This window comes from Topomyia yanbarensis, chromosome 3, assembly GCF_030247195.1.
Source record: "Topomyia yanbarensis strain Yona2022 chromosome 3, ASM3024719v1, whole genome shotgun sequence".
Classification (NCBI taxonomy): domain Eukaryota; kingdom Metazoa; phylum Arthropoda; class Insecta; order Diptera; family Culicidae; genus Topomyia; species Topomyia yanbarensis.
In genome coordinates, this window is record NC_080672.1 from 206,996,308 (window position 1) to 207,008,970 (window position 12,663).

At 36.3% G+C, this 12,663-nt stretch overlaps 1 protein-coding gene across 14 annotated transcripts in view; it reads left to right on the plus strand.

The window, feature by feature from the left end:
* LOC131689268 (voltage-gated potassium channel subunit beta-2) overlaps positions 1-12,663 on the plus strand; it is a 1,724,569-nt gene that overhangs the window by 1,332,955 nt on the left and 378,951 nt on the right. The gene's annotated exons all lie outside the window — the stretch shown is intronic.

Below are 12,663 nucleotides of genomic sequence, written 5' to 3' on the forward strand. Positions count from 1 at the left end.
AATAAATCGAATCCTTCTTCTGTGAAAAAGATATTACCGAACAATTCTTCGGGTCTACATACATGCGGTTCGTATTGCACCAATCAGCAAAGACTTAAAGCTGCTGTTGGAAAACAGTGCAATCTTCAATTGAACGAATTAGGCGAAAAATAAGGGTTGTGTACAAGACACGACCACGATGACATTAAAAATGCAGCCAGTTTTATGAGCAAGAAATATTATCCGTGGCCAAATTAAAGCCCCTTAATGCCATCGACTGTTTCAGAACTACACACAGGCATGCTATTCTTCACTAGAGATAATTGTTGAATTTTTAAATAAAAATCGATAGTGTGACTAATTCAAGTTTTAAAAAAGTTTTTTTCAAATCTATGAAATGGGAACATAAATTAATGATGCTCACAAACTAAACCTTACATCTATCTTTAAATACCTGCTAACAAATTTGCAAGCACTATAGAAAAATAACTGGTCATAAACCAAATTATTCGTAAACGAAGAAAGTATAACATATGTATCTTTATATATTCGGTGGATTAATTAACATTAACTCTGAAATGTTCTATATTTAGGGTCCTAAAAAGAACCATTTTAAGGAAATCATTCAAATTAACTCTTTTGTATGTGGGATCCTGAAAAGGACCATTGGTGGAATCCTGAAAAGGACTATTTGTGGGATACACAAACACGCGGGTTATGGAGTGAAAAGTACTAAACTAACTAACTGCAAAAAAAGGTTTTCCATCTCTTCCAGCCACACGTTATTTACATCTGATAAATATTTCAAAATGAAAATAAACATCCTTCAACATCTAATACGAAATACTGATAGCTTGGAACGTGACAGCGGCTTTTATCACTTTCGCACTGATGATGGAAGACTGCCTTCATGCAGAATAACGAAAAAATATTTGCGGATTTTTCACATCGTTCGATTTCTATAATATTGCAAACTTTTGGATTTGGTTTGGTTTTCGCCAATTTCAGCATGGCAATACAGCGTAAATTCGTTAGTTGGGTCACGACTGCGCCCCAACTAGCGAATCGTATCCGTTAATTGGGGCAACTGACAGCTGACAAAAATTACCCAAGGGAAACGCAGATTTTTTGTTTTCTTTCATAAAAAATAAACAGAAATATTTTACAATTCACAAAAGTTGGCTGTTTCCTTCCAGTTTAAAGTTGTTTTTTTTTGTGACAAAGTATGTCATTAGTGTTCTTTTTGCCATCAATTATTTTTTGATAAATTCCTTCACATAAAACAGGAAATGGATACACCGTCGGGAAAAAGCCGATAAAGCACAAACATACTACGTTGTTACTAGCTAAAAAAGATTGGATAATGTGATTGAATACATCAGAGATGACCTTCAAACTAATTGATGTTGAATGGAAGAAGCGAAATATTTAACACATTTATTTCACTAAAGTCATTCCGAAATATGAATTCAAAAAATAAAATTCCATTGAATTTCAAAGTATGATTTTTTCTGGATCGCCACAGAAATCAACCGATGAACCCCTTGAAATCAATGACATTCAAACGTCAATCAGTTTTTGACTTTCAATTTTGACATAAGAGTGTCTTTTAGTTGGGGCATGCCCCAACTAGCGAACACCCAACTAACGAACAGCCCAACTAGCGAACACCCAACTAACGAATTTGCGCTGTATACCTTTAAATAGCTGTACATTTTTGTATTGTTTCGGAAGTATAATTTTAAACAACTCACATATTATTGTAAATTTCAGATTGTCAATGTAAGCGCAAGCAACAAGTAACGAATATAAACGGCGGAATTAGGTTATCGCTGTCATTGTCAGGAATTTTTCAAATTTGTTCTTCATTATTGGTTATAGCCCTTAAAAGGACTTTAAATTTACAAAAATAACATGCGAAATAGAACAATCAGTCAGCGACAACTACGGTTTGCCGTCTCTTCCAGCCGCGCGCTACTTACATCGGATAAATAGGTAAAATTGGAAAGAAACAAACAACCTTCCCCTTCAAAAGATAATTTGAAATACTGATGGTTTGGAACGTTACATCGGCTTTTATCACTTTCGCATTGTTGATGGAAGGACTGCCTTCATTCAGAATAACGAAAAAATTTTTGGTACGGCTCTCGCTAGTTGGCAGTGTTACCACAACCTCCATTTTTCTGAAACATTGTAGAATTCTGGATTATGTTTCCGAAAGATTATTTCTAATAAATCACAGGTTTTCGCCAATTTCAGCCTGGAAATGTACTTTAAGTAGCTGCACATTTTTGTATTGTTTCGGAAGGATAAATTTAAACAAATAACAGATTGTCGCAAAATTCAGATTGTCAACCCAACAAACATTTCGTGGTTTTATAAACGTTTTAACAGTTGCTTTATTCAGCTCTAGCTGAACATTGGAAGTATACGTGTAATCATATATCGTTTATTCCACCCTTAAACATCCGGGATTTGGAGAATTTATTCAGCTTGTCTGATTAAGACACATGAAAGAACAATTCTTCAGCACGTATACAGCCTGAAGAAAACCACAGTTCAGCTTTATCAATAAACCTTTTCGTTACCGCTATTGAGCTGAGAGAATTATCATAGGAAAATTGTTAAAAAAGACATTTATTTCAAGTTACACACGTCATCAATTTCTTTGGAAGCCACATTCTTTTATTAGTGTTACGTTACAGTTAGAGAAAAATTGTATTACCTTGTTGGATATCATATCACGTACCTGGATCCGAACCAGCAACCTGTTGAATACTAAGCACTTACCTTACTGTCTGCACCAATCTTGCATACATTGAATGCTTAAGATTTCACCAATGTACCGACAAGTCTAGGCTGCTGAATAGAGTCTGTACGAAGGCTACAGTAGCCTTCTATAGATTTGAGTGAACCTAGTTGGCTTGGGTTCGAATCCCAACCTACGATAATTTTTTTTTTCTAATTTTTTTTAATTAATAATTTTTAGAACATTCGGGAATTTTAAATTAGATAATTTATTTATTTCAAAAATCATGATTATAGTCGTTTTTGTTTCCAAGGTGAGAATTTATGGTTGTCACAAAACAGATAAGTAAAAATGGGTGTTATATGAAAGTGGTGGTAACTGAATGATGGATTGAAGTCATTTATAATTCTAAGGTGGCAATCTCCTCAATTTATTTACCACTCCCTGCCAAATGATTTTCTTTCCATTGTGATTTTTTTGGTAAGCGGAAGTCGCTGTTTGAATTCAATAGGTTATTTATTTATATCAACTAAGTTCGCCAGCGTGAATAATCATTCCATTGTACCTTTGTTTGCAAGTCGATGGATAGAAAAAAATCATGGTAACAATGCTGTTGTCAAAAATTTATAGCGACGTTGGGACAAAAAGTTCCTCTTGTGTTCAATATGAGAATATTCATGTTTCACAAGTAAATAGACCGTTTCGAATTAAAAGGTAAATTTACATAAACGAGGGCGCGTGTGATTTGGTAAGCTTGTACATTAAAAAACTGTAAATCGGGTATTTCCCGTGGTGAAAACTCAGTAGATATAAAAAACTAAATAAACTTTCTTTATTTCTTTATTCATTTATTGATCTATTGCTCCTTAACTGTAATATATGCAAAACATCTCAATTGGAATATACCGAAATAATAAAAAAATCCTTCACCTAATAGTAAAAAAAATATTGTGTGTGTATTGGGACTCGAACCCAGGTCGGTTGCCATTCTTCATAATTTGCTAATCGCGCCAATTTTTGTAGTAGTTACAATTACCTTTGTTAAACACATAATTCAGCTAAAAGTCAAAGGTGGTATAACGGCAAATGTAAAGGTAGAAACAACCTTTTGAAGACATGTAGTGCAGCTTAATGATTAAAGGTAATACTATTGGTAACAGCATCGTTTATTCAACTCGCAATTCAGTCTAATTAAGATGGTTGAATAAAAGCTATAATATTGTCGCTATTACATTTATTAGCAGTATAGTTCAGCCTAGTTGGAACTGGCGAATACTGGATTTTAAATAGGCTGAATAAACTGTTAATGTTTAAATAGTTCAGCGAAAGTTTTATTCAGCTTACATAACCTTTAACCTGCTTTAAATCAACACGTAGTCTTATAGTTCAGCTCCTAATGTTTGTTGGGAATATAAGCGCAAGCAACAAATAACGAATATAAACTGCGCAATTGGATTATCGCTGCCAATGATTGGAAATATTCCAATTTGTACTTTATTATTTGTTATTGTTATAACCCTTAAAAGGGCTTTTAATTTAACAATAATAACTTGCAGAATGGAACAATTAGTCAACTGAGGTTTGCCAACTCTTCCAGTCGCGCGCTATTTACATAGGATACCCCCAGCGGTAGCAGTGATCAAATGCAGCACTCATCGCAGCGCATTGTCAACATGCATTATTGCTACTGCTGTTCTTTATGGCCCGAAGTGCGACGGGAGAATGACGTCGCTCGAGGAATGATATTCTTTAAATAGTCGGGGATGACGTCGTTCATAGAAGCGTAGTGTGCTGGGTGCTCAAATCTGTCGTACGAGACGCTATAAGCACGATGATACTTGTCTGGCAGAAGAGCAACAACTGATTCAAACACTTTAACCGTTGTCTTCCGTTTTAATTCCACTATGATGAACAAAATGCAAAATTGCACTTTTCTGTTACAGATACGTAACAGAAAAGTGCAATTTTGCATTTTGTTCATCATAGTGGAATTAAAACGGAAGACAACGGTTAAAGTGTTTAATATAACATTCCACTAAGTCGCTCAAAACAGTGCTTTTGTTAAAGTGATTCAAACAGGCACGCGGCATATTTATTTATAACTTTTCGTGTTCGTTTGAATTACTAAGCTGCTCCCGGCTCTGCCGGGGATAGATTGACTGATGTAACTCCCCGTTTTCGAAATCTGTTCATTTTTGCTTGTTTTTTCAATAGTGTGCTATTGAAATACAAAAACACTATAGCAATGAAACATAATTTCAGTTAATTCCGAATTGTTTGGTGATAACCACACGGAAATTCGTTCATAAATAACAAAGTTATTAGCGTTCAAAATAGTGACGCAAAAACGTGACATCGTTTGATTTTAGATTTTAGAATGACACCCTGCCCCAGATAGTGCAGTAAGTCATTTTCAATGTCAAAATCTTGAAGCCATTCGCGAAGGATAATCGTGGAGTCTTCAAAATTAGATGTACATCATTAAATAACAAAGTTATTAGCGTTCAAAATAGTGACGCAAAAACGTGACATCGTTTGATTTTAGATTTTAGAATGACACCCTGCCTGATAGTGCAGTAAGTCATTTTCAATGTCAAAATCTTGAGGCCATTCGCGAAGGATAATCGTGGAGTCTTCAAAATTAGATGTACATCATTAAAGTATATCAGAAACATCAACGGTCCCAAGTGGCTTCCTTGAGGTATTCCAGATGTAGATGTGAATGTAGGGGCCTGGAATTCTCCTATGACAACCGCTATCTCTCGATCAGTGAGGTAGGATCGAAACAATTGCAAAATACTACCATTTATTCCAAATCCTTCCATTTGTGCTATTGCGACATAGTGGTTTATCTTGTCAAAAGCGATAGATAAGTCGGTGTAAACAACGTCGGTTTGAGCGCAATGTTCCATACTCTCTGTTATGAAGGAAGTTAAACATAATAGGTTAGACGCAGTTGACCGTTCAGACGTGGAGCCGTGTTGATCGTGACTTAGGTACTGCTTACAGTGAGCCTGAAGAGGTTCCATAATCACAAGCTCGAACAACTTCGAGACAGCACTCAATGAAGTTATTCCACGGTAGTTATTGAAGTCTCGCTTATTTCCCTTTTTATGTACTGGGAACATGTTCGCTGATTTTCAGCAAGATAGAAAAATACCTCTCTCAATAGAATATCGAAAGATGTGAAGAAGCGGATTAACCAAAACTCCGATGTGCCTTATCAGAAAAGCGGAGGGGAACCCGTCGGGTCCCGGATTGAAGGATGACTTAAGTCGAGAGGAAGCTCTGGTAATCATCGTTGCATTGACATCGATATTACCTAGAGTTTGACCCACACATATATCTCGTGCTAGCGGCGCACATATATCTCGTGATGTGGAAGCTGTGTTACCATTGAAAGTCATAGACGACGGCAGTCCAGATTCTCTGCGCTGCTCGTTCACATATTTCCAGAAACGTTTAGGATGCGACTTGAGATTACGCTGAATATTTTGCTGTTATCGAACAGTTTTGACAGGCTCGGTTGTACGCATGGTTGAGACTGACGTAATAGTCTCTGAGTGATATTGTACGATACTTGGTAAACATCCGCAGGGCAGCTCTCTTGATAGACTTCAACCGTCGCAATGTACTCGTTTGCCATGGAGGGCCGGTTTGTCGATGGTAAACTTTCTTCGGAACGTACCTGTCAATAACGTACGCCAGAACGTTGGAAAAAGTTTGAACAGCGGATTCGACATCTTTGAAGTCCAAAATATTTTCCCAATCGGTGTTGGAAAAAAGGTCTTCGATACTGCGACGGTCGGCTTTACGGAAATCGTAGGTGACAGAAAGGGGTGAAATATCGAAATCATGCACCACAGTGTTATCAATCGTAGCGATTAATGGAAGATGATGCATCACGGGTTTTACTAGAGGAGAAGGCGTTATCACTATTGATGTGGCGGAAACCTGATCGCTAGCAAAACAAAGATCAAGATGGCGGCTTTTTTCATTGGCAATAGAATTGATGTGTGGCTGAGATATAGCTGTCAAGTAGCCTCACTGCACCTGGGTGGAGTACGGAATGGTCGAATCCGGAAAAAGGAATCCGTTGCGGGAAGACTTCCATGAAATGCTAGGAAGATTAAAATCTCCTAGTACCATGAACGCCATAAAGAGATAGGATATAGAATACGTAAAATTACCCTGACAATGTAATGCAATTATTTGTGTTTGTACTTTTTGTCTGTATTTTTGTTTGGTAATTGGTGACCATATGTCCATTTTATCTAAAATTGGTACTATTTTACACCAAGCTTTACTTAAGTCTATAAGACACATTCTGTATATTTGTTCTAAAATTTACCCTTATTTTGGGATTTGATTCTAATTCAAAGCAGATTTTTATTAGCGTACTAGTTTGACTGTGTTGAAAAATAACAGTAATCGATAATTTTCAAGTTGAGTAGTATAGTTGCAATGAAGCAAAGTTATAAAAACGCTATGATATCTAGAAGTATTTAAACTGTGTGTATTGAAGCAGTTCGTTGTGAAATGACAGAAAGGGCAGTGGAGAATAGTTCTACAGTGTAGGCCTTCCCGGATAGAATTTTACAATTGCATTTACCCTACAAACAATCAAAAAACAATAATTATTATAGTTATTACTGTTTCAACATTGTTCGATGTCAAGTTCTCACAGTAGATTTACAATAAAATTTCATGTAACAATAAATTTCACTGTTCAGCAAAAAACTGATACAGTGCATTCACATTAAATTTTACTGTTTTCGAGAAAAAATGTATGGAGAAAAATTGATTTTTTTAATGTTAAGATACATAACCACCCCCCTTTTTCACTGTAAAAGTCTATTTTACATTGAAATTTACTGTAAAAATGTTAAAGTTTATTGTTTTTGTATTGTAGCAAAACACTAAAACTTACTGTAAATTATTGTAAAATTACTGTACTGTCACAGTGAAAATCATAGTTTTGTTACTGTACATTTCTATTCGGGTTATGTTCAAAACCTTATTAAACAAAAATGCTCCTCAGTATTGCAAATGGATATCTCATCCAAGATGGATGAACTGACCTGCCCATTAAACATAACAGTCCTATTCGTATTTTTGTCGGAAACGCGTTTGCACTCCGGAACACAATAAAAATTACTAAAGCAAGGTTGTCTATTTCATAAGGCTCAATGAAAAAGTATATCAGTATAGAGCGTTTTTTCGGCCTGCTGTTTTTCATTGTAGGACTTGAATCTCCAAAAACAGTTTATTGGATGCGTGGTACGCAGTTTTTGAACATACCCTTTTATTTTTATGAACACGACATTCATTTGCACTCACACACAATTAACAAGCATAATCCATAACAATAAATCAAGAAGTTTTGAAAAGATAACTTTTTCGCCTAAAGTAGGAGCGAATTTACGCCGATTTTTAGTTCTTTATATCTCATGTTCAATCTTAATTTTCCAAAAGTTCTTTTCACTGACTTTGGAGGTACTTCTGCCACATCTGAAGCATCAAACAGTTTCAAATTTGAAGTTGCGTGATCGTAATTCTTGAGTGCAATGTACAAAACGTATTTTTGGCGTAAAGTAATCCCCGATGACGGCAGTGCTTCTTGTTTGAAGTGTATGTGTAATATGGCATTGCAAAAAAAATCTTTTTTGAATTCACAAAGGCCCCCCTCCCATATTGTGACAAATGTCAAAGTAAGCTCAGATGCCAAATTTCACATCATTTGGACAATTCTAGACTCCCGCCCACTTCGCCTTGAAATTTTTGAAATTGGTACTATGGGAAAAGAAGGAGGAAAAATATATTAAATGCTATAACATTGGAAGTAGCAATCAGAAACTTACAATTTATACCTCTTTTTAAAAGAAATAAGCTTAGTATTTGAATGGAGATATTTTTGTTTCTAGAAAAATACGGGAAAGTGTAGTACTGGGCCATTTTGGCCCCAAAAACCCCGATTTTTAATTATTTTTCTGCACTGTGATACAAATCATACATATTTTGCAGTTTTTCTAAAGTAAAAAAATCTCAGAAATCGAACGGAACCTTTTTGACCTTGGTCCGAATACGAGAAGTTGGGGTTATAGGGCCTTTTGTCGTTCATATTAAATTTTATCATTTTCTCGTGACTATTTGACCTTTGAGAATTAAAAAAAGATGGGTGGGTAATGTCTGTGACATAATCGGAGCGTCATGACTTCACTTCGATACGTTAATTTAAATCTAATGATATTCAACGGAATCACGTTTGAATGGGAAATTCTCAAATAATTCTCTATGGTAATAATGGTGGTTCTGAAAAGAACCTTTGGTTTCGGCGTTGGTGTTGATGGTGATGCGCTGGATCGTTGGATGCTGCTGACTTCTGTTCACTATGCTCAAGCTCATCTGTTGTTCATGAATGCGATTCTGATATGATTGGTGTAGGTGTAGGTCGTCAACCGGTTATAATTTTACTGTGTTGTATATTGCAGATTACATATTAAATCACTGGATCAATCAAACAAAGTATTGGTCTGTGATATGAAGAGTACGAAATATATCTTCGGCTTTCTATATTAACGTTTTTAACAAACACTAAATCAATGCATGTACCTCCAAGTGTAGTAGCTTGTGAGGGATCAGAGATAAGACGAAGCTTGAGGCATTCATTCATGAAATGAACAAATTTCATGTTTTCCTGCTTTGAAATGTCTATATTAAAATCTCCTGAAACAACAATCAGACTATTTTTCCGAGCATACGGAAATAAATTACGTGTTATGAAAAATTGCTTTTCTTTAAATGTTGTATCTGGCGAAATGTACACAGCAACCAGCAACGTTTTAATACCATTTAGCATAACTTCCGTTGTTATCCGCCAAGGACAAATTCTCGTCATGCTCTTCACTGACTTGTTCAATTTCATGAACAATAGCCATAGTAGATGCAGCAGTACGTTGATAAATTGCAGCACCACCAGCTCTAGAATGGGGACGCTTCCCAAGTAACAATTGAAGTTTTATAGCACGCTACAAGTGCAATCTAAGTTTTATCAATGGCTATAAAACTATCATAAAACCACAATTGTTACTAGGGTTGGATTCGGCGATACAACTGTAACCGATTATATCCACAGCAGAACAATTGTTCAACCAAGTTTCACTGATGGATAAAATGTCAACTTTGGTAAGCAAATTATCAGTTGATATGTCTGAGGAATGAGCATTCAAGCTTTTCACATTGAAACTTATTAGGCTACAACTATGATTTGCCTGTTCAATTAAATCCAGTAATACGCCACTAATCGTCGGCAACTGATGATTTGATAGACGTTCTAGCTCTGTTCTCAGCTCAACAATACGGGGTGTATTACTACTCTTACAATGATTAAATTTAAAATTGTTTTTCGAGTTAGTTAAATACAGACCATCCATTGATGTGACTCGCGACAGCCCAACATAAACCAATTGTTGTTCTAGACTTTTGTCGTAGTCAAATACAACTTCAGAGAAGGTACCTCCCTGCGATTTGTGTACTGTAAGTGCACATGCAGTAACAACCGGAAATTGAATACGTTTGCAAGTGATGCCACCAAGCTTAATGCTAGCTGATCGCTTTGTAAGAGGAACCCAACCAAACTGCAGTTGACCTGGTTAAGAATACACTAAAGGACGAGATTTCATTTTCAAAGTGGTACCAATAACATCACTTTCATCAATTTCATCCAAAGTCGGCTAATATGTTCACCGGAATCATCTTCGCCATGTTCGATAAATTTGAGTTCCCCTATAGCACCGTTAACCATTCCATCTTCAACGTCAATGTTGGTGGTGATCATATAGGGCATTCCGATTGTCAATCGCAATAAATAAGGTAAACCACCTGTTTCCACAACGCTCATTTTATGAAGTTTACTACGAGCGCTTGCTAGCTGTTCAGCGTTCCTGTAACCTGTGAAAACATCGTCAACAATGAAATCATGCCCCTCCCGATCACGTAATGTTTCAGTATTATACTTTTCTACGTCTATATTACGATGGAAGAGACGTATTGCGTTCGGTACATTTTGTCTACACCAGTCGACTGTTCGAAATCGGCTCTCAATCCGCTCGGTTTCAGAGCTAGTAAGGGCCTCGCCATTACCAATTTTGGTTAGTATGGTGGAAAATTCAACATCGGTTTGACGCATAACTTGCACTAATGGAAAGAAATTTAAAGATTGCCATAGTACAGGCCCTTGAAAAGAATTTCGACATGGTTTGAAAACTGGTCGAGCATTAACAGGTGGCAATTACCGAAGATCACCACAAAATATAATGTGAATTCCTCCAAACTTATCATCAAAGTTACCAGTGATGTCTTGCAATCGAGAATGAATGGTATTAAGTACATCTGCACCTATCATACTCACTTCATCAATAATGATTGCTTTTATTCCTGCGAAAGCATTACGATATAGTTGAAAAGTTTCAAATCCAAGTTTCGAATTATGTCTACGCGCCATTGTAATACGAAAAGCGGAATGAACTGTAGTGCCGCCAATAGCTACCGCTGCTTTTCCTGTGGAGGCACAAGCAACATATGCATTTTTTAGCGAATTATGGGATTGACTGAAACGATTATACGTCTCCATCAAAATACGAAGTGCAAAGGTTTTACCTAGAAAAACTCATAGTAAGAGAACTGCGGTGAAAAAAACAGCATTTTTGGCAACGTATGCCCCGGTATTGTATGGCAACACGTCCAATGTTATAAGGATAGGCAATGTTCGATTGGATTCGTTTTTTGACAGCTAAACGCGAATCCAATCGACCCAAAATGGAGTCTCCGCAGTTCTCTTTCTAGAGTTTTTCTAGTTTTACCACATCCTGCAGGACCAGTGAAAAATATTTGCAAAGGTATGTTCATCCCATCGAAACTATGCAAGATATCAATTAAATGTAGAATCAAATTACGTTGTTCTACATTTGTAGCGCAATACTCTAACTTGCTCATAACATTGGTACGTTTCTTAACAACCGCTTCTAGAGCACCAGTGGGCAACTGTTCGATATCATCATCGTTCGGCTCCATGACAATAGCTCGAACGAATTCGTTGTGTTTATCGTTGGTTTCATTTTGTTGATCGTCAGATTCAATTTCTTCGTTTATACGAAGATATTCTTCGACGATATGCTCGAGATTTATACTGCAATCGTATTCTTTCAGTTTATTCAATATGAATGCCTCATTTTGGTCATACAATTCCATAAAGTTGTTCCGATCGAGAATATCGCAAGTTTCATTCAGGAATGGTTGAAACAAAAGAACCATTTCAGGCTTAAAATCGTTTAATTCGGTCATTTTATATTTTCTCCACTATTCGAGGGATACTTCGCCGTTTATAAGTGTTTATACTACTTCTATCCTTAGTATAACAAGATACAAAATCAGCCAAACAAATGTCGTCAAGACCCTCACGCTTTTCATACTTTTGTATTATGTTAAGTGTCCACACATCGGTCGAGTCATCATTAATACCTTCTTCGTCCATTCGTTTTGTGTGTTTTCTTGATTTTATTCGTTCATGTGGCCACATTGTTGGTATAAATTCAACTTTTCTGCTGGCTTCTGACATTGGCTTTCGCAGTAAATACTAAGCAGCTTCTTGGGCACACATTTCTACTGAATTCAGCATTTTAATGCTGACTTTCTTCAGTAATGAACAATAATCTTGGTCAGGGTATTCTTCTTGCAGCTTGATTAATTCGAGATGCAAATTACTAATGCCTCTGTTTGTTTTATTTACATATTCCACAACATACGCAGCACATGAATATTCGTCCACGATAAATTGAAGATCCATGTTTGAGAGTAGTTGGTTAGCAACCCATGGATTGTAAGGATTAGTCCATTGTTCTTCCATGGATCGCTTCAAGAGAACGGTGGGTCTTTGT